Source organism: Lygodium microphyllum, chromosome 2, assembly GCF_053477565.2.
Source record: "Lygodium microphyllum isolate KBCC chromosome 2, Lygodium_microphyllum_v1.1.10, whole genome shotgun sequence".
NCBI classification, from domain to species: domain Eukaryota; kingdom Viridiplantae; phylum Streptophyta; class Polypodiopsida; order Schizaeales; family Lygodiaceae; genus Lygodium; species Lygodium microphyllum.
The window spans coordinates 96,629,189-96,654,383 of record NC_141136.1 but is presented as its reverse complement, the minus strand read 5'-3'; the positions used below and the strand labels follow the sequence as shown (position 1 = coordinate 96,654,383).

General features: G+C 39.6%; 1 non-coding gene across 1 annotated transcript; it reads right to left on the bottom strand.

The window, feature by feature from the left end:
- Positions 1-624: 624 nt before the first annotated feature.
- On the bottom strand, positions 625-696 carry TRNAD-GUC (transfer RNA aspartic acid (anticodon GUC)). The gene has a single exon. It is a non-coding gene; the product is annotated as a tRNA-Asp (tRNA).
- Between the last annotated feature and the right edge of the window lie 24,499 nt (positions 697-25,195).

Genomic DNA, 25,195 nt, shown 5'->3' with positions numbered 1-25,195 from the left:
TGTGAACAAAGGTGTTGCCAAATCGGAGATAGATCCAAAATCATGCAAGCAAGGTCAAACTTTTGGGGATAGAGCTATTGTAGTCAATGCGCGTATATACTAGATTGTATGAGCATGGCCTATGAACATCGCCAAAACGAGGACTACCTTGAGTTTATATTTGATGAAAAAAAGGTTTATAATAAACAATGGTATGTAACGCATAGCATAGTTAAATCAACATTCTACAAGCATTTTAAAAAAAAATTCATAGATGGTGCAAGGAACACGTGCCATGGGGACACTAGAATAATATGACACATGTGGAGATGGCAAAATTGCTCATACAGGGTTTCATTGATAATAATGCAAATCAAATGCCACACAAGTCAAGAATGTCTATGCATATCTTTTTGATTGCGTTTTGTCTACTACGGTGCTTTATTACCACACGATTGCTTCTTTGGATAGGAAAGTGTATGCTCCCATGGGTCAAGCTCACGAAATTACTTGTTTGGATAGAAGACTCGGAATGTCCCGTATAGAATGTGTTTCGGTATACAAAGACTAGTTAGTGTGGCTCAGGCTCCCTGCATACCCAGGCAAGCAAAACGGGATGCACGATAGAGACATAAAGACCAAAGACGCCGTTGCCGGGGATCGAACCCGGGTCACCCGCGTGACAGGCGGGAATACTCACCACTATACTACAACGACCCTTGGATGCTGGGGAATGCTGGGTTTGCCTTTTTAATACCTCATACCGCTCTAGGGGACACCAGATCTGCGCCAGGGAGATCACGCCTTTTTTGTGACGACGTGTGAGAGAGAGAGAGAGAGATCTATGGCGGGTAGGCAACGCCAGTTAGCTCTATCGTATATCGCGGCCACTCGCTCTTTTTTCCTTCTTGTTTCATATCTTCTTTACCGGACATCGTCTCGCTCTCTCTCTCTCTCTCTCTCTAGGGCTGCTGATCTCCACTCGCCTTGCTCCACGAGCCTCTCGAAGGGACCTTCGTTGTCACTTTGGCCCACCACATCATCCAACAGGAGTCTGTAAAAGGGGCCGAGAATAAAAAAGAAGGACAAGCACGCTACTTCATTCACAAGCTTCGTAACCCAACCCTACACTGATGGGTAGCAACCAAGCTACTTCTCTCACACGCATGACGAATCCAACCCTTAACAACATGACAGTCCCCTCCTTCACATGCTCAGCATAGTTCACGTTCATATGGTGCCTCTTTTGGTTGACTGATTTACTAGTGTTCCTTGAATTGTCACCTACTAACACACCACAGGATCACACTCCTGATCCGTGCCAATGCAGTCGGCCCAAGCAAAGGTGCGGGCAAACAGCTACCAATTTCCCTTCGAGTCTTGCTCCACATAAATATCAGCCTTCATCGGATTGGGTGGGGTTACGCACAATGCTAGGATATCGACTTTTTTGAGCTCCATCCTCCATACTCGTGAACACACACTTCATCAGAAGAGTGTACTCAGGCCCGATATATCGCCTTTTTCTTTCCAGCTTGATCTTGTGGTCCTCCATTCCATATGATCTTCACCATTGCAATACTTCGCAACACCCTCCTGCTCCTCTGCATCGCAGGCTCCTAAAAACCAGGTCCATGAACAATATGACGTGAAAGGCCCCGCACTCGAGTTTCCTGAATGTGAAATTCATCTGGTTCGGTCCCTTGCTGTGCCGCCACGCGTTTGTAATTGCTCGGGAGTCCGAAAACCACGTCCAAACGATTTGACCATCCTTGTCTCTATAGCAGCATCTTCAGTATATTCCTGCAACATCATTTCCAAGCACACGAGGAGTTACGTTCGGTAAGATTTTCCCAACCCCTGCGTTCTCTAACTTTCAGTATCGGATTTGTAACCTTGATTTACACATTGCCCGGATTTTCCAAGGGTTGGAGCCTTCTTTCATAATCACCATCCTCGTTTGAAATGATGCCAACAACAATTTGGAAGATTTATTAGCATCAAATGGATATATTCAAACCTTGAACCTACATTATACATGAGGACATCGTTCACCCCTTTGCTGTTGCATGCTCAATCTGACTAGCTGCCATTCACAATCTGCAGCTTCATTTGGGGTTTTCCATAACTGGTTGGCATATCAAATGTTCCTCATTCCTACCTAAAGTTATTCCCGCTTATTTTCTATGCCATTGAAGCATTAGCATTCAATATTTATATGTAAGGCCAGGAATTCCATCCAATATTGTTGAAAACATGACGCCTCATCATTCTGAATCGCACGAGCATCGATCAACTAAGGTGGGAAGTAGTCAAACATAGTCATGACAAGCAAACCATGCAACTAGATAAGAGATAAAAGATGTGCTAATAAGTAGAAATCTGCATGATAACAGAAGACACAAAGGATAACGAGTTTTCTGCCAAACTAGGAGGAGCTAGACTGATGCACTCTCAACCGGTGTAGCTACAAAGGAAGATCTAGTGCCCCTTGATCGAGTAGTACAAGTTTGATTTGCAAGTTGTAAAGATAACATCACTAATGACTACATACTTGCTCTTACATGAGCTATGATGTCACACGATATTCTCTCTAACCAAGGGATAGTTCTTGTGAGCCTATAAGGGATATTCTCTTACAACAAGATGATGCAATTCTGTCATTCTTACCCTCCATCACTTATTTCAATCCCTGCTTGGAAAAACATTTTTGCTTTATACCAAATATTTATAATTTTTTTGTCACAACCTTTAAGCAATGACAATTTCCTAAAGCAATGATATATTACCTGAAGCAGGATGATACATTTCATAAAGTTAAAATTTCCTTTCTTCTTGTATGATAGACAATTACTTTGTTATTTTGTCTAGTGGTATGGGGTTAACCAAATGGTATGGGGTTTTTATCAAGGATTACGCCTTGATTGCACCTCTCATTGATTTGCTCAAGAAGTAAGCCATTATTCTGCAGCGGTTGAGCACTCTAGTTTTGAGAAACTCAAGCATAGCTTAGTAACAACACCTATCCTAAAGCTACTCGACCTAAGCCTCAACCGAAGGCAAGAGTTTAAAGTTGTAATAGATGTAAGCTCTTTTATATTAGGTCATGTGCTTATATAGGAAGGTCATCTAATCGCTTACTCTTTAAGGAAATTAAAGACTCATGAGAAGAATCATGGTACTCATGATCTAGAGTTACTAGAAGTGATCCGCGCTCTCAAGATGCGGAGACACTATTTACTTGAAAACAAGTTCTCTCTAGTCAGTGACCACACAAGTATCAAGTGGATCTGCACTTAGTAAGATCTAAATGTAAGACACTGTCAGTGGATTGAGGTTTTGCACGAATACAATTTTGAAATCAAGTACAAGCCAAGCCAGGAAAATGGAGTAGTTGAGTGAATTTTGTGATTTTCCAAGGGTTGGAGCCTTCTTTCATAATCACCATCCTCGTTTGAAATGAGGTTCCTTGTTGTAGAAGCATCGCAGGTTTTGGTCATTTCTCTGTGTAGGAACAAAGTCCCTGACTGCATTTGCCTTTGGTTTCTTCCATTGTCCTTGACCTTGTCCTTGTAATCTTTTAAATTGGGTTTTTGTTGTTCCCTGGTTCTGGTCTTTGTAAGACCAAGATCTATTATTCCTGGATTTGGGCTGAACTTCTTGGGCAGTGGGACCTGCTCTTATCAATGCATCTTGTAAATTTGTAGGATGCATAGATTCCAATCGGGGATTCATTGGTGGATTTAAATCATCACAAAATTTGGAAACATGTTGGGATGTGCTCATAGTCAGGGCGTACTTTAGCAAGGAGACAAATCTCGAGTAGTATGCTTCCAGAGATAGACCAAAATACCTTAACTTAAAGAACTCGTTCATCTTCTGAGTCTTGTATGTGTGTGGCATATATCTTCCTTGCACTGCTTCTTTGAGTTTATCCCAAATTACTGTACTTTCAACTATTGCTTGGTCCTTACACCATTGCCTCCACCAGAGCCTAAATATAGCTTCACTGGTTAGCTTAAGCTTGACAATCATAGCCTAGTTTGCAAGTGTTGTTCCTGCTGCACTGAAGTAATCCTCCATGGATTCAATCCGTACTTCAGCATTAGCTTCAATAATCTTCCCTTTCCCATCAAATTCCAGTGATTTGATTTGTTTAAGAAGAAACTTCTTCTCTTATGCCTCTGCTGCTGGAACACGATTTTGATTCTGCATTTGGGGTTGTGTCTTATTTTGATTAAAATTTCCGTGTTAAGATTGCATTTACACATCTCTTCACAACTTGTCCCAATGCACAGATTACGATTAAATCACACATACTTCAACACTGTGCAACAAGTTAGATAATCATAAAAATCTCGTTTATTCAAAAGAGGTATAAGCCTTAAGTACAATCATTTGGGGGAGATAGAGATAGGTTGGATAACTCTTCAAAAGATACATCAACACCAGGAGAACAATTCCTTATTGGATTCTTCTACAGGGATAGAGTAGTAATATGGTTTTGGGGAATGGATTCTCATGAAGCGGCAAGTCATGGGAAGTTTAGGAAATCCCAGCTTCTGATAGCCATGATGTTTGTATCACCCCATTACTTTAATTCTACCTGCTGGCAAGACTTTGATACCAACTCTTCATAGATATAGCGAGTCTGATCTACCTGCTGGTGTCCGCTTTGTAGGATCGAGTTTACATGTGCCTCATGGAAGATGAATAACTTGATAATCTTCAAGTCCTCCAATCATTTTAGCCTCTTCAGATTTTTTTGAAGATAAGCAAACATTTGGCATCTATGTAGTATTAACCTACACTCTAGGTCCAATGCCTTTCCACGTACATCGGTGAAGGGTTGTAGAGGCGATCAAAGATCCCCATCATATTAGTTCTTCGGCGATAGCTTGAGGAGCTCATAGCAGTCTCGAACATGATATGAAATATGAGGAATCCGCTCCACGCCTCGTAGGTCTAGACGCAACAACGATCCTTACGTGAGTAAACAAAAAAATGTTTTCTAGTGAAAGCATTACTTCACTCTACCTGATTTATTCTTATCTTGATTATGTTATTTGTTGGTTTTTACTAATACCAATTGTGACGTGCCTGGGTTGAAACACGTTTTGATAGTCCATCGAGAGTCTGATCTAAAAGAGGGGGAAGGGGTGTGACCCTTGGGGGGCCCTAGCCCCCGAATTTTTCACGCAATCCAAGGGGGGAGGGGGGTTTGAATGGTGTGGGAAAAAAATGCCATTTTGTAGGTGATGACGCCATGAATGGAGAGAGGGGGGCTAGAGAGGTCAAGAATACTCATAGCAATTGATCACATCAGCCTGCTCCTTCAATTTTTCACTTCCAATCACCGCCTCCATCTCCACGAGTGATGGATTGATTAGGAAGATAAAAGATCAATATTTCTCTCTCCTCCCTCTCTCTCTTCTAATGGGTAGCTCATGGGGGAATTCTTATGAGAAGATCAAGATGGAGATCGGTTGTCTGGCTTGAACCAGATTGATATGGAACCATGATGACGCTTGAGTAGTAATGACCAACACTATTCGAAGACCAATGGTGGGTCCGATTGTTATTTGTAAAATCAATTCTTGAGATCCAAAATACAAAAAATGGTAGTAAGGCTCTTTTTAAATGGAAATTTGGATTCTTTTTTATATTTTATGGTGTAAATCATATTCATATGTGATTAAAATTTATTTGAAGCTTAGATGTGATATTGGAGCCCCAAGAGAGACATCAAGGAAAATGGGTTTATACTGCAAGAAAATCTATAACAACACCAAGAATAAGAAATCTTCACGCAACATCATAGAAACAATTCTTGCACGGCTTTGTCTTTAACAAAATTGATCATTCTCTTCATATTCTTCATAGAATTCATCAACCAACAAAGGTAACACAAGAGAAACACCACTTTGAATGGAAAAATATCACATAGTATTCTTCTTCATTATCTTCTTAGTTTTCTCTCACAGTCTCTCATAGATAGATACATTGTTTGGCATAAAAATGGCTATCTTTGACTCTCTCTTTCTCTCTCAATCAATAGTACATCATATCCTCACTACAACACTAAATAATCACTCATAATAATCCTTCTTTGGTCGTAGATGCCCCTTCCAAAAGGTGTCTTTGATATGAAAGGCCACCAGAGCCACTACAATGACTCTTCATAGCTCATCACTATCACTTCACTCCAATCTTCTCTTGAGTCTTCAGCAGCTACTTCTTCCACTTTCTTGAGCTCTTTTGAACTTGCATTCACCTCTTTCCAAGGCCAAAAAACTTACCCAAAATCTCACATACATTCCTTAGAACACTTACAGAGGCATACAGAACAAAGCAGGAACAAAGGCTCTACAAAAGCTCAACAGAGGGTTTCTAAAAGGTCAACAGAAATCATCCGAACCACATAGCTCATACTAAAACCATTCCAAACTATCAAAAACCATTCACTAAGTTTTCAAATAACCTTAAACTTCATCAACCATTAATCCATGCTTCATATAGAAGAGAAATAGAATAAAACATAAGCTAAACATAATTAATTAGAACCTATCAGAACATCACAGAGCCTCATATCTCTACTGAAAATTATCATGAGCTTCTAAAACATAATCAATCTCAACCAAAAAACTCTAAAATAATTCTAAAACAACCATTCATCATTTAAAATCCATAAAAAATCAACCATTTAGCCCTTAAAAACAACAAAAATTAACCAAAAAACCTAGTCAATTCAACATTCAACATAGTTCCACACTTAATAAGGGAGCATCCTCACGACTTAAGAAAAAGGAAATACAAGTTCATTAAAGAGCTCAACTTGATCTGCTTTAGTATCTTCAATAAACCACCCAACCACAACCCCAACTTATCACTTATATCGAAGAAAGGATACAACGAAAGGAAAACACCTTTAACCATTGACACATCTTACAATCAACATAAAAATATAACAAATTTGTAAAGGATAAAAGAAATTCTTCAGCTTTGCATCCACTATCACCATCACTACCAATAGTCCAAAAGAGAGCTCTCGAACAAATCCAATATTCAACCACCACGAACTCATCATATAGAAATTACACAGCACAAATACAAAACAACCATCTGAATGGTACCTCCAAAAGAGAGATATATCATTAAGAAGCATAAAAGATACATCCAGAGGTATTAGTGAAGATGATCCCTCTTGAAGGGTTTATAATTACGAAAACAATCCATGGATAAGGATTCATCTACTAAAGTTTTTGGAGGATTCTCGAAGAATTGAAGGCAGCACATCCTCTCTAGCAAGACAAGGTATCTACTAGGCAGAAAAAGGGAATGCAAATATAGGACATCCAGTTGTTGGGAATCAATGTTCACATTGACATTCATATATAACTTTGGAATGGACTTTTGATTGTTATGTGAATGCCTATGCATATATACTAGGTACCAAGCAAAGTGGACTGTCAATCTCACTGAAGGATTTGAAGATTGTGAATATTGCTGGAAAAAATGCAAATAATTTTGATAGGCTTGACTGGAAGTTGTCCACTCCCTTGGAATTAATTACCAGTTAATGTGTCACAACTCTATAGAAACAGAATTTGTATCCTTTTTCATTAATTTGTCTATATAATGATTTATTAAATTTATTTCCTTTGCACTAATTAGATATAAAGAAAAGTGCATTGGAGTTGGCCACCGATGAGTGGTCACAGGTTATGGTGGACCCACACGGTGGGTTAGAGAAAAGATAGTTCACACTTCCACCTATATGACCCGATTGGGCGCCTGTGACTAGAACTCACGCATATCAGGGTTAGACTCGCACACAGAAAGGATTGATGCCTTGAAGTGTGGGCTAGATCCACCAGAACAGACAGTTACAATCAACAAGATGGCATGATCATGAAATGCTTGTATAATGTGCATGTGTGGGCTGAAAGCTTGAAATGCACATTTCTTTGCATAGGAAAGTCACATGAAGATTCGGATACCATTTTTGCGATGTACACGGAAAAAGCTTTCATATGATACCCATATTGGGGGGTCCCTAAATTTTAGGAGATCCCTAAATTTTAGGAGGTCCCTAAATTTTAGGAGCCTCGAATTAGCCTAAAAATGCTAGTCCTAAAAAATAGGGATGTCATTCTAAAAATAGTAAGTTCTGTACTCTGACTGTGCTTACTAAATTTGGTTGTTTCTATTCTTGACAGTATTCAACCCAAAAAGGAAGGCCATAGAGAAGAGACAAGTGTCAAGACACTTGTCACACAAGTTTCCAAGTGTCCCACCACTTGTCACATCTCATGACATGTGGCTGGACACTTGTCTTGTGCTACTCCACTTTCCCCTTTTGTACTAGCTCTCCCCTCTCCTATAAATAAGAGCTCGTTTTTCTTCATTGATCATCATTTTTCTTTGCTGTAAACTCATGAACAGCACCCACAGATAGCCAGAAACTGGCCCCATCCATCCCCATCATCATCCCCCACTTCTCCATTATCAAATTCCTCCATATTCCCTCTTCTATCACTGTTTTTTTTTACAAGTCAGCAAGCCTGTAAATTCATTACAGCACCTCCTTCTCGAGCTCTTTCTTCCATTTTAGCTACAAGAAGTAAGCCCTATCCATGTACTGCTGATCAACGATGGAGAAAGGCTGAATTTCCCTTTTTCTTCTCTCATATTGTAAAGAAATCAGTTCTTATCATTGCATAATAGATAATGCATGTGTGTTTGTGCATCTTTGCATGATCTTGTGAGAGTGAGAATTACTTCTTCTCACTCTCAGGTTAATTGTAACTGAGCTCTTCCCTAAGGGACTTGGGTTGAGCAGAAATACATTCCTTCGGGGGGGGGGGGGGGGGGGGGGTTGCCCATCTTCAACCCTCAATTTTGTCTCCATTACTTTTACATTTTCATGGCTGTAATTTTGTGAGCAATTTTCATTTTCAGCTTTAAGTGTTCATTCTCTTTTATATTAAATCTCGAAAATAAGCGAATATCATAATTGTTAAGCATACTACGTTGTTCGGGGCGTTTACAGTGGTATCAGAGCTTTGGCTCGGTCCTCACACCCAACACTGGTAGTGCTTACAACTATAAGTTTGTTTATTTTCAGCCCTTGCATTGAGTGCTTGAGCATATTTTTTTTCTTTAGTCTCAATGGATCAATCGAGTGCTATCCTTCAAGCCATTCAAAGTCTTAGAGAGGAGAATCGGCAAATTCGTGAGCAACTTCTCAAACTAGAAAAAGTTGAGAATCCCAAAGAATTCAAGGAAAGAAGCCCATCTACTTCAAGAAGACAAAGCCATACCAATGAAAGGAGCCGATCAAGAAGTCCAACTACTTCTAAGAGGCAGTCCCATTCTACTTCAAGACAAAGAAAGAGATCGCGTCGAAGCTCATCCTCTTCTTCAAAGTCATCTGGCGCCTATTCTGATGGATCCTCTTCTAGTAATGAAGAGTCACACCCTTCTCGTGGAAGACCTCATCATCGTCAAAGGCGTCGACATTCTTCACCCTCGTCTCCATCTTCATCCCCATCAAGCACTTCATCATCTTCAACCTCAAGATCCGAGCATGGACGAAGGCATAAGAAGAAGAAGAAGACTAAGTCACTATCTCAACTTGAAAAGAAGATCAAGTTCAGTATGTATGATGGTTCCCGAAATCCTGATCTTCTTCTGAAGTTTATTTGTCAATTTCAAATTTTATATGGTCGTGACAAGTATAAAGAAAAAGAAAAGATTAAGTTTGCAGCTTTACATTTAACCGACTTAGCCCATACTTGGTGGACGGGGTTGGAATATGATCATGCTGCCCCAAAATCATGGCGGTCCTTTGTTCGCCTGATACAAAGCCAATTTCTTCCTGTTCATTTCAAAAGAGATGTAAAAATGGAATGGGATCGGCTTTGGCAAAAGAAAAATGAGTCACTTGGTGACTATACCAAGAGATTTTGGGAGCTACTTTTGAAGGTCCAACATTTCAAGAAGATCAGCAGTTCGGAAAAGCTTAGGAAGTTTCAAGGAGGTTTGCATTTTAAACTTCATACTGCTCTTAATCATTATCATTGTTCTAGTCTCAGGGAACTCATTGACCATGCTGAGACATGGGAAATGGAGCACAATGGCAACAAATCATTCCAAAAGAATGATAAGAAGAGAGTAGCTGATGATGAGGAGTATTCAGCCCCAAATAAAGGACAAAAACAGTGGCAAAAGCAGCCATCAAATCAAAAGAAGATGAAGCCCTATGCACCTCCTAATGCTCCTCAATTTCGCTCCAATCTATACCCACAAGCAAAGCAACTTTCCGAAGAAGAAAAGCAACGCTTCATGAAAGAAGGGAAGTGCTTTAAATGTGGACAAACAGGCCACATAGCGAAGCAATGTCCAAACAAGGGACAAAGCAAGGTTTCTGACAACAAGCCTAAGTCGCCAGTGAAAATCAATGCTATCAGTGATGTAGTTGCAAACACAACTCACACTCCAGAGATGCACAAATTATTAAAAGCTTGGGGACAGTTGCAAGGTAAGCAAGCACTATTCTTGATAGATCTTGGGGCGAATGAAAATATCATTTCCTTGCAATTAGCTAAAGAGCTTGGATTAAAGAACGAAGAGATGGACACTCTGGCAGAAGTTCGCCAAGCTTTAAATGCTGATGAAGGTGACACAGTGAAGACTGTGATACCCTACATTGGCAAGCTCAAGTTTCAAATTCAAGGCTACAGTGATGAAGATACCTTCTGTATCGGAGACCTTGATGGTTGCGATGTGATTCTTGGCATGCCCTGGAATCATAGAGTAGATTCAACCATCTTCTCTCAGAAAAAGAAGGTAGAACTCACCAACAAAGGCAAGAAGTACGAGATCCAAGCTGGAGTTTCTGGAGACACCATACCTATGGTAAGCCATATGCAAGTCTCTAGAGCAATTAAGGATTGTGTTCAATGTTATCTGCTTTATGTCACTGATGTAAAAGATAATATGAATGCTGAAAACCAAGAGCAACTTCAGCTCTTGGAAAAGTATAAAGATTGTTTTTCGGAAGATCTTCCTTATCAGCTTCCCCCAGAAAGGCCAGAAGACCATCATATTGATATTATTCTGGGCAGTTCTCCTCCTAATATAGCACCATACAGTGTGAGCCGTCCTCAACAAGAAGAAATCAGAAAGCAAGTCGAAGACCTACTCAATCGTGGGCTAATTAGGCCAAGTAGCTCACCATTTTGTTCACCGATTCTTCTTGTTCAAAAGAAAGATGGCACATTCAGGATGTGCATTGATTATCGAGCCCTCAACAAAATCACTGTGAAGAATCGGTTTCCTATTCCCAGAATTGACGACATTTTGGATCGTCTAGGAGGCTCAAAGGTTTTCAGCCGCATTGATCTAAAGAGTGGTTACCATCAAATTAGGGTAATACCACAAGATGTACACAAAACTGCTTTCCGCACTTCATACGGTCTTTACGAATTCTTGGTGGTTCCTTTCGGATTAACCAATGCACCAGCCACCTTTAATCGAATGATGGAGCGCATCTTTAGAGAGCATCGACAATATGTCGGTACTTTCTTTGATGATATTCTTGTCTTTAGCAAGAATGAAGAGGAGCATCATCAACACTTGGAAATTGTTCTACAATTACTACAACAAAATCAAATCTTGGTAAATGGTAAAAAGAGTGAATTTTTCATGCATAAAATAAATTACCTTGGGCATGTCATCTCTTCTGAAGGGATTCAGATGGATCCTAAAAAGATCAGGATAATCCAAGAATGGCCTCATCTTCGTGATGTACATGAGGTGCGATCGTTTCTTGGCTTATGTTCTTATTACCGCCGCTTCATCAAGCATTTTGCACATATGGCTTCTCCACTTCATGACCTTACAAAGAAGAAGATCTCTTTCCAATGGAAGGAAAAAGAGAAGGCAGCCTTCACAAGGCTGAAAACAGCTCTTACTTCTGGACCTGTTCTTATCATTCCAGATCTGGTAAAACCATTTGTGGTGGAAGCAGATGCTTGCGGTGATTGTATTGGTGCAGTGCTAAATCAAGAAGGCCATGCCGTAGCCTTTGAAAGCCGCCGTCTAAATGATATGGAGAAAAGGTATGACATTTATGAAAAGGAGCTCTTAGCAGTGGTTCATGCTTTAAAGATATGGAAACATTATCTTTTAGGCAATGAATTCCTTATTAAAACCGATCATCAAAGCTTGAAGTATTTCAAAACTCAAAAGCATTTGCAGGAGAAACATGCAAGATGGGAAAATTTCTTGTCTATGTTTCATTTTCAAATTATGTACACTCCAGGGAAACAAAATGTAGTTGTTGATGCACTTTCTAGAGTGCCTCGCATTGCAACTATTACAGTGGCTCATCATGAAGATTTTCAAACGATGAAGAATACTTATGATGAAGATACTGATTTTGCAGCAATTTGGTCAAATTTACAGCAAGGAGGTTCTCATCCAGATTATTCCATCAAAGACGGTTACCTTCTCATGAACAAATCGCCTTTGTGTCACTCTTCCTGTTCGACAAAAGGTGCTTAAAGAAAGTCATGAACCCCCTTATGCAGGGCATAGAGGGAGGGCAGCCACTCTAAGTGCAATTGAGCGCTACTTTTATTGGCCAACATTACGAAAAGATACACATAACTTCATTGAGGCTTGTCTGGTATGCCAAAAATCCAAATATGATAGGCAGAAGATTCCAGGATTGTTACAACCTCTTCCAGTGCCCAAAGATCTATGGGAATCTATCACAATGGATTTCATCTCAGGTATTCCAAGAACATCTCAAGGTCATGATATGATTTGGGTCATAATTGATAGATTCAGCAAACAATCACATTTTATTCCATGTCATAAAACATTGAAATCCGCACAAGCTGCAAGACTTTTCATTCAACATATCTTCAGATTACATGGTATGCCTTCTGAGATCATTTCAGATAGAGACTCCAAATTCACAAGTAACTTTTGGCGTGCTTTATTTGAGAATTTGGGAACCACTTTAAAGTTCTCCTCAGCTTTTCATCCTCAAATTGACGGCCAAACAGAGGTGATGAATCTCACTCTTTTGGATATGTTGAAAGCTTATGTTAGTGAACATAAGTCACAGTGGGAGAAATATCTTCCATTATTGGAGTTTGCTTACAACAATACAGTGCACTCATCCACAGGGAAAGCTCCAAATGAAATAGTACAGGGTAAAGTGATTCCTCCTCCAATTATTCGCACTAAAGATAAGATTTTTGCTGCTGATGAGTTTGCTTTAGATTTAAAAACTGCAATGGATCAAGTTCGAGCCACTATCAAAGTTGCCCAAGAGCGACAAAAGAAGCAAGCAGATAAACGAAGAAGACCTTTGGCTTTTGAAAAAGGTCAATATGTCTTGCTAAAGTTTGATAAAAGCAGGCTCAAACAAGGTTCTGGTCAAAATTCATCTTTTCCAAAGCTCTCCAGTAGATACTTTGGACCCTTCAAAGTGATTGAGAAAATAAATGAAGTTTCTTATGGACTTGAGCTTCCTACTCATTGGAAAATACACAATGCTTTTCATGTAAGTTTGCTAAAACCTTACATAGGACCAGAACCAAAGGAACCCATTACTGAAGATCCCCCAGAAGTTGAAGAAACAGAGCAACTCTTGGAACCTGAAAAGATTTTGTTTCTCAAGGATCGAACCACGAGAAGTGGCCTTGTGACACGAAAATTCTTGCTAAAATTCAAGAATCTACCCACAACAGATGCACAGTGGGTAGATGAAAAATTCATGAAGGATTACCCAAATATTCTACAGCAATATCAAGAAGCTTTTCAGCTGAGGATAGCTGAATAAAAGCCAGAGGGCTGTCACAACTCTATAGAAACAGAATTTGTATCCTTTTTCATTAATTTGTCTATATAATGATTTATTAAATTTATTTCCTTTGCACTAATTAGATATAAAGAAAAGTGCATTGGAGCTGGCCACTGATGAGTGGTCACAGGTTATGGTGGACCCACATGGTGGGTTAGAGAAAAGATAGTTCACACTTCCACCTATATGACCCGATTGGGCGCCTGTGACTAGAACTCACGCATATCAGGGTTAGACTCGCACACAGAAAGGATTGATGCCTTGAAGTGTGGGCTAGATCCACCAGAACATACAGTTACAATCAACAAGATGGCATGATCATGAAATGCTTGTATAATGTGCATGTGTGGGCTGAAAGCTTGAAATGCACATTTCTTTGCATAGGAAAGTCACATGAAGATTCGGATACCATTTTTGCGATGTACACGGAAAAAGCTTTCATATGATACCCATATTGGGGGTCCCTAAATTTTAGGAGATCCCTAAATTTTAGGAGGTCCCTAAATTTTAGGAGCCTCGAATTAGCCTAAAAATGCTAGTCCTAAAAAATAGGGATGTCATTCTAAAAATAGTAAGTTCTGTACTCTGACTGTGCTTACTAAATTTGGTTGTTTCTATTCTTGACAGTATTCAACCCAAAAAGGAAGGCCATAGAGAAGAGACAAGTGTCAAGACACTTGTCACACAAGTTTCCAAGTGTCCCACCACTTGTCACATCTCATGACATGTGGCTGGACACTTGTCTTGTGCTACTCCACTTTCCCCTTTTGTACTAGCTCTCCCCTCTCCTATAAATAAGAGCTCGTTTTTCTTCATTGATCATCATTTTTCTTTGCTGTAAACTCATGAACAGCACCCACAGATAGCCAGAAACTGGCCCCATCCATCCCCATCATCATCCCCCACTTCTCCATTATCAAATTCCTCCATATTCCCTCTTCTATCACTGTTTTTTTTTACAAGTCAGCAAGCATGTAAATTCATTACAACACCTCCTTCTCGAGCTCTTTCTTCCATTTTAGCTACAAGAAGTAAGCCCTATCCATGTACTGCTGATCAACGATGGAGAAAGGCTGAATTTCCCTTTTTCTTCTCTCATATTGTAAAGAAATCAGTTCTTATCATTGCATAATAGATAATGCATGTGTGTTTGTGCATCTTTGCATGATCTTGTGAGAGTGAGAATTACTTCTTCTCACTCTCAGGTTGATTGTAACTGAGCTCTTCCCTAAGGGACTTGGGTTGAGCAGAAATACATTCCTTCGGGGGGGGGGGGGGGGGGGGGGGTTTGCCCATCTTCAACCCTCAATTTTGTCTCCATTACTTTTACATTTTCATGGCTGTAATTTTGTGAGCAATTTTCATTTTCAGCTTTAAGTGTTCATTCTCTTTTATATTAAATCTCGAAAACAAGCGAATATCATAATTGTTAAGCATACTACGTTGTTCGGGGCGTTTACATAATGTATGGTCTAGTATAAGAGAATTAGCTGAGCTCCATCCTCTTCTTCTTGAAATCTGTTGATCAAACCTTTCATACCCACTAACCAACTAAGGGGGCTGAGAAATAGAAGTGGTAGGAGATGGAAGAAGAACGGGTAAAAGAGGATGAAGAGATGGGTAGGCAAATTCATAAAATGAGGAATAAGCTAAATAAGGGTTAGCTAAAAATTTAGGCAAATTGTTTAAGAAAGGTGTTAACTGATAAGCAGGAAAGTGGAAGGAATATGTATGGATGGGAAAGGACAAGATGGAGAAGGGGAAGATACTCGATCTTCAATGAAAGAACAATAGCTAAAAATTGGAATTTGAGGAGCACCTTGAGGTTGGAAAAGGAGAGGTAAAATGACAGTTGAGTTGGATTGATAAAGGGAAAAATAAGCATCATAGCGATCGCCCATTTGTTGATAATAGAATAAGCTAGGAATGGATAGACCTATCGTTGATGGTAAGCATTAAAAAAAGATTAATCACAGGGATGATGCTTGGAAAGATAAGCTAAAAGATCCATTCTCAATTGGTTAGTGTTCTGCACATGAGTAAAGGCTTTGTTCTGCTGTCTTTGGTTCAGGACTACAAAATCAATCACTATGCTAAAGTGTCAAGGGAAGCAACCACTTTGGAAGAATAGCACCGGAACATTTCATCGATCCTCAACTCCAAATGTTTGACATACAAGGTAGCTTGTAAGACCACATCCCCTATATACCAAGCTAGATTTTCATCATCTAGAATCAACAGATCACCTCGTAAATACATGTAAGACATCAACATTGTATCCAAAGTTACAGAGTCGTCAAAGACCATGTGGACTACTTCTCTCAGCAAATCAGAAGACCATGCTCCACCACTCCAACTATCCTCTAGAAGAGGTAGATCCATTGTTGAGAGCTTAATATAGAATTCCAACTTCTGCAACTGATAGTGGAAAAAAAAGAAATGGTCGAAAGGAATATACTCCAGAAATTTCTCAAATGAAGACCATAATAAGTTCATCCTGGATTGCAGCCTTTCCACTTTGGCTTGGAACAAAGGACATAGCATGGCCTGTCATTGAAGAACTGCCAAGTCTGTAGGGATCAAAGTAGAAATTGGTTGCCCAGGACTCTGTGTAGTAAACCGAGACTGAGCCAACTAATCTTTGAGTTGCTGGATCTGAGCATGGCTCTGGTCTAAGATAGCTGTGGTGGATTTAAACTGCTCTACTTGGATAGCTATTATCGCCTTCATCTCTTGACCCTCCTTCTGTAATCTATCCCTCTCCTCTATTATAGTAACCGAAGGCAAGAGTTTAAAGTTGTAATAGATGTAAGCTCTTTTATATTAGGTCATGTGCTTATATAGGAAGGTCATCTAATCGCTTACTCTTTAAGGAAATTAAAGACTCATGAGAAGAATCATGGTAGTCATGATCTAGAGTTACTAGAAGTGATCCGCGCTCTCAAGATGCGGAGACAATATTTACTTGAAAAAAAGTTCTCTCTACTCAGTGACCACACAAGTATCAAGTGGATCTGCACTTAGTAAGATCTAAATGTAAGACACTGTCAGTGGATTGAGGTTTTGCACGAATACGATTTTGAAATCAAGTACAAGCCAAGCCAGGAAAATGGAGTAGTTGAGTGAATTTGGTGGTGAGAAATATGCAATCGCACCCCTATGATAGCCTCTTTGTATGGAGCAGTAAGGCAAGGGACGTGCAATAGTCTAAAGAGCTGCCTTATATCCCATAGGCACAGTGAGGGAAAAGTGGTACCATCATGCAACAAACTATACTTTACAATCATTTGAATGCAATGCTATTGTACTTTGTACTTTTAGTCTATGTCTTTGTCTACTCAAGATTGCGTTTACGAGTCCAAGTTAATTCATTTTGGAACCTAAATCACTTGAGTAAGAGTCATGTCTAGTCTTAGTTATCATAGGCTTCTTGTCTATGATTTTTTACTTCCATAGCTAACCATGCTCAAGATCCATGTTTCTTAACATTTTGGATGAAAGGTATGTCAAAGACCAAGAAATTCACATTGGTGAGCCTTATTCTTGTTTCAAAAGAAGAAGGATGGAACCCTTCTCCTTTGCATTGACTATCACGTGATGACTAGGTGACGGTCAATGACAAGTATCCAATTTGAAGAATTGATGAGCATCTTGATTGGCAACTTCATGGAGTGAAAGTCTTCTCCAAGCTTGATCTATGATTAGGTTACTACCAAATAAGGATCAAGGAGGAAGACATTCCCAAAATTGCTTTCAACACAATATATGGCCATTACCAGTTTATTGTTATGTATTTTTGATTGATTAATACCCTTGCAACTTTCAATAGGCTAGTACAAGATAACTTTCGAAACTCTCTTGATGATTTTGTCACTGTCTTCTTTGACAACATCCTAACATGCTCCAAGAAAGACGAAGACCACAAACCACAACTCCGCATCGTCTTTGAAACAATGATGATACATACACTCTCACTCAAAAAGAAGAAATATGCATTCTTCAAGTGACAAGTTGAGTATCTTGGATCCATAGTATTGGAGGAATGAATTGCAATAGATATTGTACTAATGTCAAATATGCTCAAGAATAGGAACCTCCAACAACAGTTAAAGAAGTACAAAGTTTTTTGGGGTTAATTGGATGGTATGAGTTTTTATCAAGGATTATTCTTTGATTGCTACACCTCTTATTGATTTGCTCAAGAAGCAATTTGCTATTGTGTGAACTCCCACATCGACCAGTCTAGTTTTGAGAAACTCAAGCATAGCTTAGTGAGAGCATCCATTCTGAAGCTACCTGATCTAAGCCAAGGGTTTGAAGTTGTAATAGGTGCAAGTTTTCTTACTTGGGTTGTATGTTTATGCACAAAGGTCATCAATTGGCTTGCTCTTCAAGGAAATTGAAGACTCATGAAAAAATTTATACAACTCATGATCTAGAGGTACTTGAAATGCTGCATGCTCTCAAGCTATGGAAACACTATTCACTCATAAAGAAGTTCTCTCTAGTCATTGACCACAAAACTATCAAGTGGATCTTCACTCAAGGAGGTCTAAACATGAGGCATCATTAGTGGATTGATATTTTACAGGAATATAATTTTAAAATTAAGTACAAGCTAGGCAAAGAAAATGTAGAAGTGGATGCCCTAAGCTGCAAAGCATTTCTCAATGCTCTCATCCTAAAGGAGCCCTCTAAATCATTATCTCTTATTGCCATGGTATCAATGCCTAACAATTCTATTATAGAGATGGTAAAAAAAGAAGCAACTAAAGACCCAAGAGACCAACATGTGCTTTTCAAGAGGAGTCTTCTATTACTATATAGGCAACTAGACAACTTTAGTAGAGCTGATGCATGCATGCCCCATAACCTATTTTGTGATAGTCTACTAGAGATTAAATGTCAACTTGATCGGTTTGCATCCTCAATGGATTATGTTATGGTGACAGATGATGATGAGCCTCTTAACTATGATGAGACCATACATAGAGGTGATAGTCACTCTGAGGAGAGGGCCATGCAATCAAAGTATACCTCATTGCAAAAAAATCATATGTGGGATTTGGTTTCTTTGCCTAAGTGAAAAACTTACTTTGCCATACAAGCGGGTATACAAGTCAAAGAGTACCCTTGGATGTCCCAAGCTAGCTTTTTAAGGTCAGATTGGTTGTTAAGGGTTTTAAGTAGGAGCATGGTGTTTCCATTAGATAAAATATCAAAGTTGCTAAGGATTAACAAAAAGTATATATTGATCTAGGAATACAAGAAATATTCAAGGAAGGAGTCATGGCCTTGGTCTATGTTCGCCCTAATAAGAGTTCCTTGTTCTTGGAACAATTCAAAAAGTTGAGCCCAAGATATTGTGGGGGCCATACAAGGTTTTCAAGTGCTGCTTAGGACCCAATGCATACAAGTGACAACTTCCTTAACACTTGAAAGTTCACAACGTGTTTCATGTTATCCTATTGAAAGGTTATATAGCCAATCTTAATCATTTTCTTGATGATCAACAAGTTCTAATGCTAAGCCAAGGAGTCCTTGAGCTTCAACATGATAGCTCACTTGATGTAAAGAGAGAATCTAAGAAGTAGGGCACTTAGAGTATACCTCATCTAGTGGAAAGATTATCCTAAAGAATTTATCACTTAGATTGATGAGGAAGCATTGTATGAGTCATATCCCCAGTTTCTTTCGAGATGAGGGGAAGAGGATGTAAAGTTTTACGTTTCCTCCCTCCTCCCCACCATAGGTGAATGGGGCTTGGGTTTTGGGGGGGCGCGATTTCAAAGAATACATTATGTTAGATGTGTCGAATACCCCACACTTGTAAGGTGCCACCAATGATCCATGGTGCTCTAAGTTCCAAGGCCCCCATTACGAGGAGAAGCCATATGTGAGCATACACATTGGATGGATCTTGACTTGTATATCAGATGAGGTCTATGTGATTGGATGGAAAAAAGATGACCTTCGTGGATCTAGCCTTTGTAAAATATTACATGGCGCAGCAAACAGAATCTGAGAAAGAGATAGAGAGTACACAACAGATAAGAGGAGAATCAGTAAATTCTTTAACTCCAAACAACTGATACAAAGATGGCTCTGTTCACCCGTGCGCTTCCACTGTGTGAAGCTTAGATGGCGATCTAGACAGAAGATAGGTGAAGAGCTTAAGGCTGGCTGGAACAACAACTCTGACTGGGTGAAAGATGAGTGAGAGATGGCTGCGAAGGGGTTTAGCTTTTATAGCCCGCGAAGGTCGTTAAGTCGGCCTACTGACCGACCTACCATATGAGCCAAGGGCCGCTTTCACGGCCCCCGGACCCCACAATAGGGGCCCCTTTTAACTCCCTTACACCGCAACTCGATGCAATGCGCCTCAAGTTGCTACCAGCTTAACCACTCCGTCTAACCCAAAGATTAGACCCACAACAGTCACCTTTTTGCCATCCGGTCACATAGACCTCATCTGATATACAAGTCAGGACTCAACCAATGTCCGGGCTCACATTTGGCTTCTCCTCATAATGGGGGCCTTACAACTTTGAGCACCATGGATCATTGGTAGCACCTAATGATGGTGGGGCATTGATCATATCTAACAGCCTTTGGGTTAAATAGGTAGTTATGCTAATAGTAGCGTGAGGCACAATGCATCGAGTTGTAGGGTGTGGGAGTTATTAGGGGCCCCTATTTTGGGGTCTGAGGGCTGCAAAAGCAGCCCTTGGTGGCTAAGGGGTCTCATGGGAGCCAATAGCTTCCCTAACGGGGATCCAAGGATAATGCTCTTGATTCGATGGTAAAGGGAATATTCCTTGGATGACTAGAAAAGGTTCATAATATGGTCAGACATACCGACTAGACTACTTCCCATGCTATAAAAGGAAGACCCCTCTATAGCTATCTTCAATCTATCTTTCACCCAGTCAAAGTTCTTCCAGGCACCCTTAAGCTCTTCACATACTCGTTTCGATGGTAAAGGGAATATTGCTTGGCTGATTAGAAAAGGTTCATAATATGGTCAGACATATCGACTAGACTACTTCCCATGCTATAAAAGGAAGACCCCTCTAAAGCCATCATCAATCTATCTTTCACCCAATCAAAGTTCTTCCAGCAGCCACCCTTAAGCTCTCACGTATCATCTGTCTAGATCATCATGTCTAAGCTTAACAGTGGTTGTGCATAGGTGGACAGAGCCATCTTTGTATCATTTTGTTTGAAATTAAAGCAGCCTTTGTTCTTCTTATATTTATCGTATATTCTCTACTCCTTGCTCAAATTCTGTCCGCTCTTGTAATTTCTACATGGTGGCCTTTGAGGAGTGAAGAGCATGCGAGAGGCAAGGGCTTCAATAGCAAAGAGATGAAATATCATTGCTACATCAAGTAGCAATACTAGCGCATTAGGTGATCTTGTTGCTATACTGGTAATTCAAATGCAGAGGATTCGTCTACTAGCCTTTAGTGAAGGCAAGTTAGATGGTATAAAATATACTTTGTGGGAGTTAAAAATCATAACTATCCTTGATTCCTATGAGCTTCTAGAGACAATGTTGGGGACATCAGACCCAGAACCAGAATCCACCCCCAAGCAATCAAATTCGAGTGTTATGATTCCTCCAAATGTAGATATTATATGAGCTTGGAAACGAAGGAATGCAGATGCATTGTGTGCCTTAGTTAAAAGACCTTGATTCAGCATACAACCAAGGCATCAAAGGCTTGGAACGTACTGAGGAGTTAGTACACAATGCAAAATCAAATAAGGATTTAGAACTTGAAGAATCAACTAGCAATATAGAACTTTGGTGAAGGAGAGTAAAGCATTCATCACCTTAGATCAAAAATTTGCATGACTAGATGACTGGTGGCACTTGTAATAGAGTAAAAGTGCCTAAATGCCTTAGCCAATATTTAACCTACTAAGGTTAAGTATAAAAGGATAAGTTGTAACTAGCCTAGGATATTTTTTCCATTTAACAACATTACATGTTTGAGGTCTCAATCTCCCACCATCTAAGAGGGTGAATACTCTTGGCCACACCATAGCTTGGGATGCATACCATGTTGCAGCCTCTCATCATTTGATTCTCAACCAACAGTAATAATATTATTTCATGCATAGCCACCTTGGCTAAGGTTTCTTGGTTAAATAGTCTATTTCTTGTATTTTCAAATTAATGGCTTCCTGTGGAAATTAGATTCTTTACATTAATATTAGAGTGCATCTTAGATCCAATGGGAAGGTAATTTTCATGGTGAATCTAGTTACAGTTTAGGCATAGAGTAATTGGGAAACAAGAATTAGTCACAGGATTTGACTCAATTTAAACTGTGACTAGTTAACATCTCTGCAGTAAGCTATGACTAAATTTGATAGTCTTGAAGAATGTTTGAAGAAATAATGGCGGATTCATGGTCATTTTGGCGGTTCATGATCAATTTGGACCATTTTGAAGGATCATGGACTTAACTGAAGTCTAAACAAGGTTTAGAAAGGTTCAATGGTGATTACTTTTTGGAGCAAGCTTCTCTTTCCTCTTAACAAGCTTCTTGCTAAAAACTGCCATGGAGATCTCTTCTCATTTATCTCTGCCATGATCATTTCTCTTCAAGCCACTGGAGGTGATTCTTGATACCCTGGGCAACCTATTGACTACATGGATCTTCATCAAGTTTATCATCACGTTGTTGAGTTTGCAATCACACCTACTTCAATCTCTTTGTAATAAGGAGTTGTGTGGACTCAAGGCTAGAATCCCATATGCACAGTAAGAGAAGTGCTACCATTCAATTTCCTATAAAGCATTGTACTTGCACTCTTTTTCAAGTAATGAAATTACTCTTTCCTTTCTAGTAAAGTGTCCTTGTCACTGTCCACACACAAGATTGTGTTTATGAGTCCAAGTCTCAATCTTGGAACCTAATTCACTTGAGTGAAAATTTAACTTGTCAATATCAATGTCTTCATGAGTTTAATCTTCCTATTTCAACCTCCATAGCTTCTGTCATAGCCATGCCCTAGATCCGAGATGTGGAGCAGCAGAAGGGCTTGGACAATTTGCATCAATTTTTTATGCTCATCCTTGCTTGGTTATTCATCAATCTTCTTCATCACTGAGCTTCTACTTCATTTGTTGGATCATTGGCAACCTTGACATGAAGTACCTACACTCTATTGCTTGATCTTTTGCTCTCCTTTAGCCCTGAAGCTTCCTTCACAACCCTAGCTATGGCTTTCTTTATCACTGAGCTTCTCCTTCATTTGTTGGATCATTGGCAGCCGTGACATGAAGTACCTACACTCTATTGCTTGATCTTTCGCTCTCCTTCATCCTTGAAGCTTCATTGACAACCCTAGCTATGGCTGAAAATGGACAACATGAAGATTTCAGCAAATTCTTCAAGTTTTGAGTCGATCTTAGTATTTTTTAGCTTCAAGAAGTGGAAAGCAAGCATCTACAACTGACATTGGGAGCTTCCAAGCAAGATTGAAGCATTTTTTTCATCTTAGACAAAACAGAGTAGCCATCAATCTTCATCAACATTTTCTTCCTTGAGGCTTCAATTGTGACGTGCCTGGGTCATGACACGTTTTAGTAGTCCATGGGGAGTCTGATCTAAAAGACATTGCCTGGCACTCCCACGAAATGTCACAGGGTTTGTTGGTTAGTGAATCCCGAGTCTACTCCGCAATGAAACATATCAGCCAACCCTTGTTAGGATCGACCTGAATCTTTTTGGGTTTCACGATAAAGTCATTCTACAACCTTCCATCGTCTTTAGACGATCTACTTTGCGCAGAGCATCTAAACCTAAGCAGATTCATATTGCACTTGGTTCAAAGAGAATGGGAAATGAGAGAGATGCATCGCTCGACCTCTCTACTGTAAGGTAAAGTCCCATTCCGGTCCCGTAAAACGATATGAGACAGGGTTCTACCCTACATTATCTAAGGTCAATATGTCATCATGATTTGAATGTTGAGAAGCCTCCTAGTTCTCTGGGACCACCCTCGAACCCCTCGAGGGTTCCATCCACTCGCTTACCTTAATAGCTTTAGTTTTCTGCTTACCTAAGTGCACATTAGTAGTAACACATATAAGCAGCTTCCTTAATTAACCTGTTAGTCACATGTTCCTTTACATAATTTTATGCACTTCAGAAAAATTCCTTGAAAGTGAAATTTATATTAAAATTTCAACTGAGATACAAATTCCGTCCTTTATTCGATTCCCACAATCTGTAAGGATGCGTCTTATTTTCCTCTAATATTTCACCCTTGCACTAGTAACAGGGCCTCGAGATTCCTTCCCGAGTCACATAGATCATTTGAGTAGGACCATGAGGAAGGGGATTTACAGCCGGAGTCCCCCGGCACCCGAGCATCGTCCTATGAATAGACATTTCTACGGAGAAACCTCTCACAATGGGTTCGATCCACATTTCCAACATGGCTACCAAAAATCCCCTTGGATAGGGTTGGTGGCTAGCTAGGGGTGCTCAGCGCACCTCTCCCAAGTGTTCATCTTGAATCCAATTTGAAGAATTCTTTATCAATATTTCTATCAAATAGCTCCTTTTTCCAAATAGGTGATCCTAAGTACAATCACAAGCAGAAGTGCACAATTTGCACTAGACAATTCTTTATTTTCTCTGCCAATGGCAATTTTGATTTGATGCGGTGGCATCTAGTCTCGGCTTTATTCACGTTATCGTCTGAGATTTCCAGTGATAGCCTAATTTAATTTTCTCATTCTTTTGAATGATGGAGTGTCCTTGCAATGTTGGTTGCAATTTGGGGCATTGGCTTCCCTACAACCAAATCCTACCCATTCCTTGAATTAGGTTTTGTCGCGTAACTCATAAAGTTACTTAAGGGTTTTGAATTCCTTTCAGTTTCAGGCAAGATAGGGCTTGAAAAGAAATCCTTTACTCCTAACATGTTAGGGTTTGTAATCCTCTCAACTTCTTAGGATACTTACGTTAGGGTTTTTCCATACCAAATACCCTTCATGATTTCATAGTAGAAATCATAGCAAACTTGAGGATTAGTAAGGACAAATTAATACAATCCATGCATCTTTATCAGAAGCTACATGGGTCACGAGATATCTGCCAACACAACTAGTATTAGCAGTTTTTCTCATGAGGAAAAGAATCCAATGACTCTCAATCATCTATTAATAGCTAACTACTATTGTATGGTGTGGAACCTAGGTTTAAATCTAAACATCATAACCCTTATTCCAATTATTCAATTGACTAGTAAGTTCATTTTACCATAATTTATGCATAACTTTAAGGCTAAAATATTCTAACTTTTGAT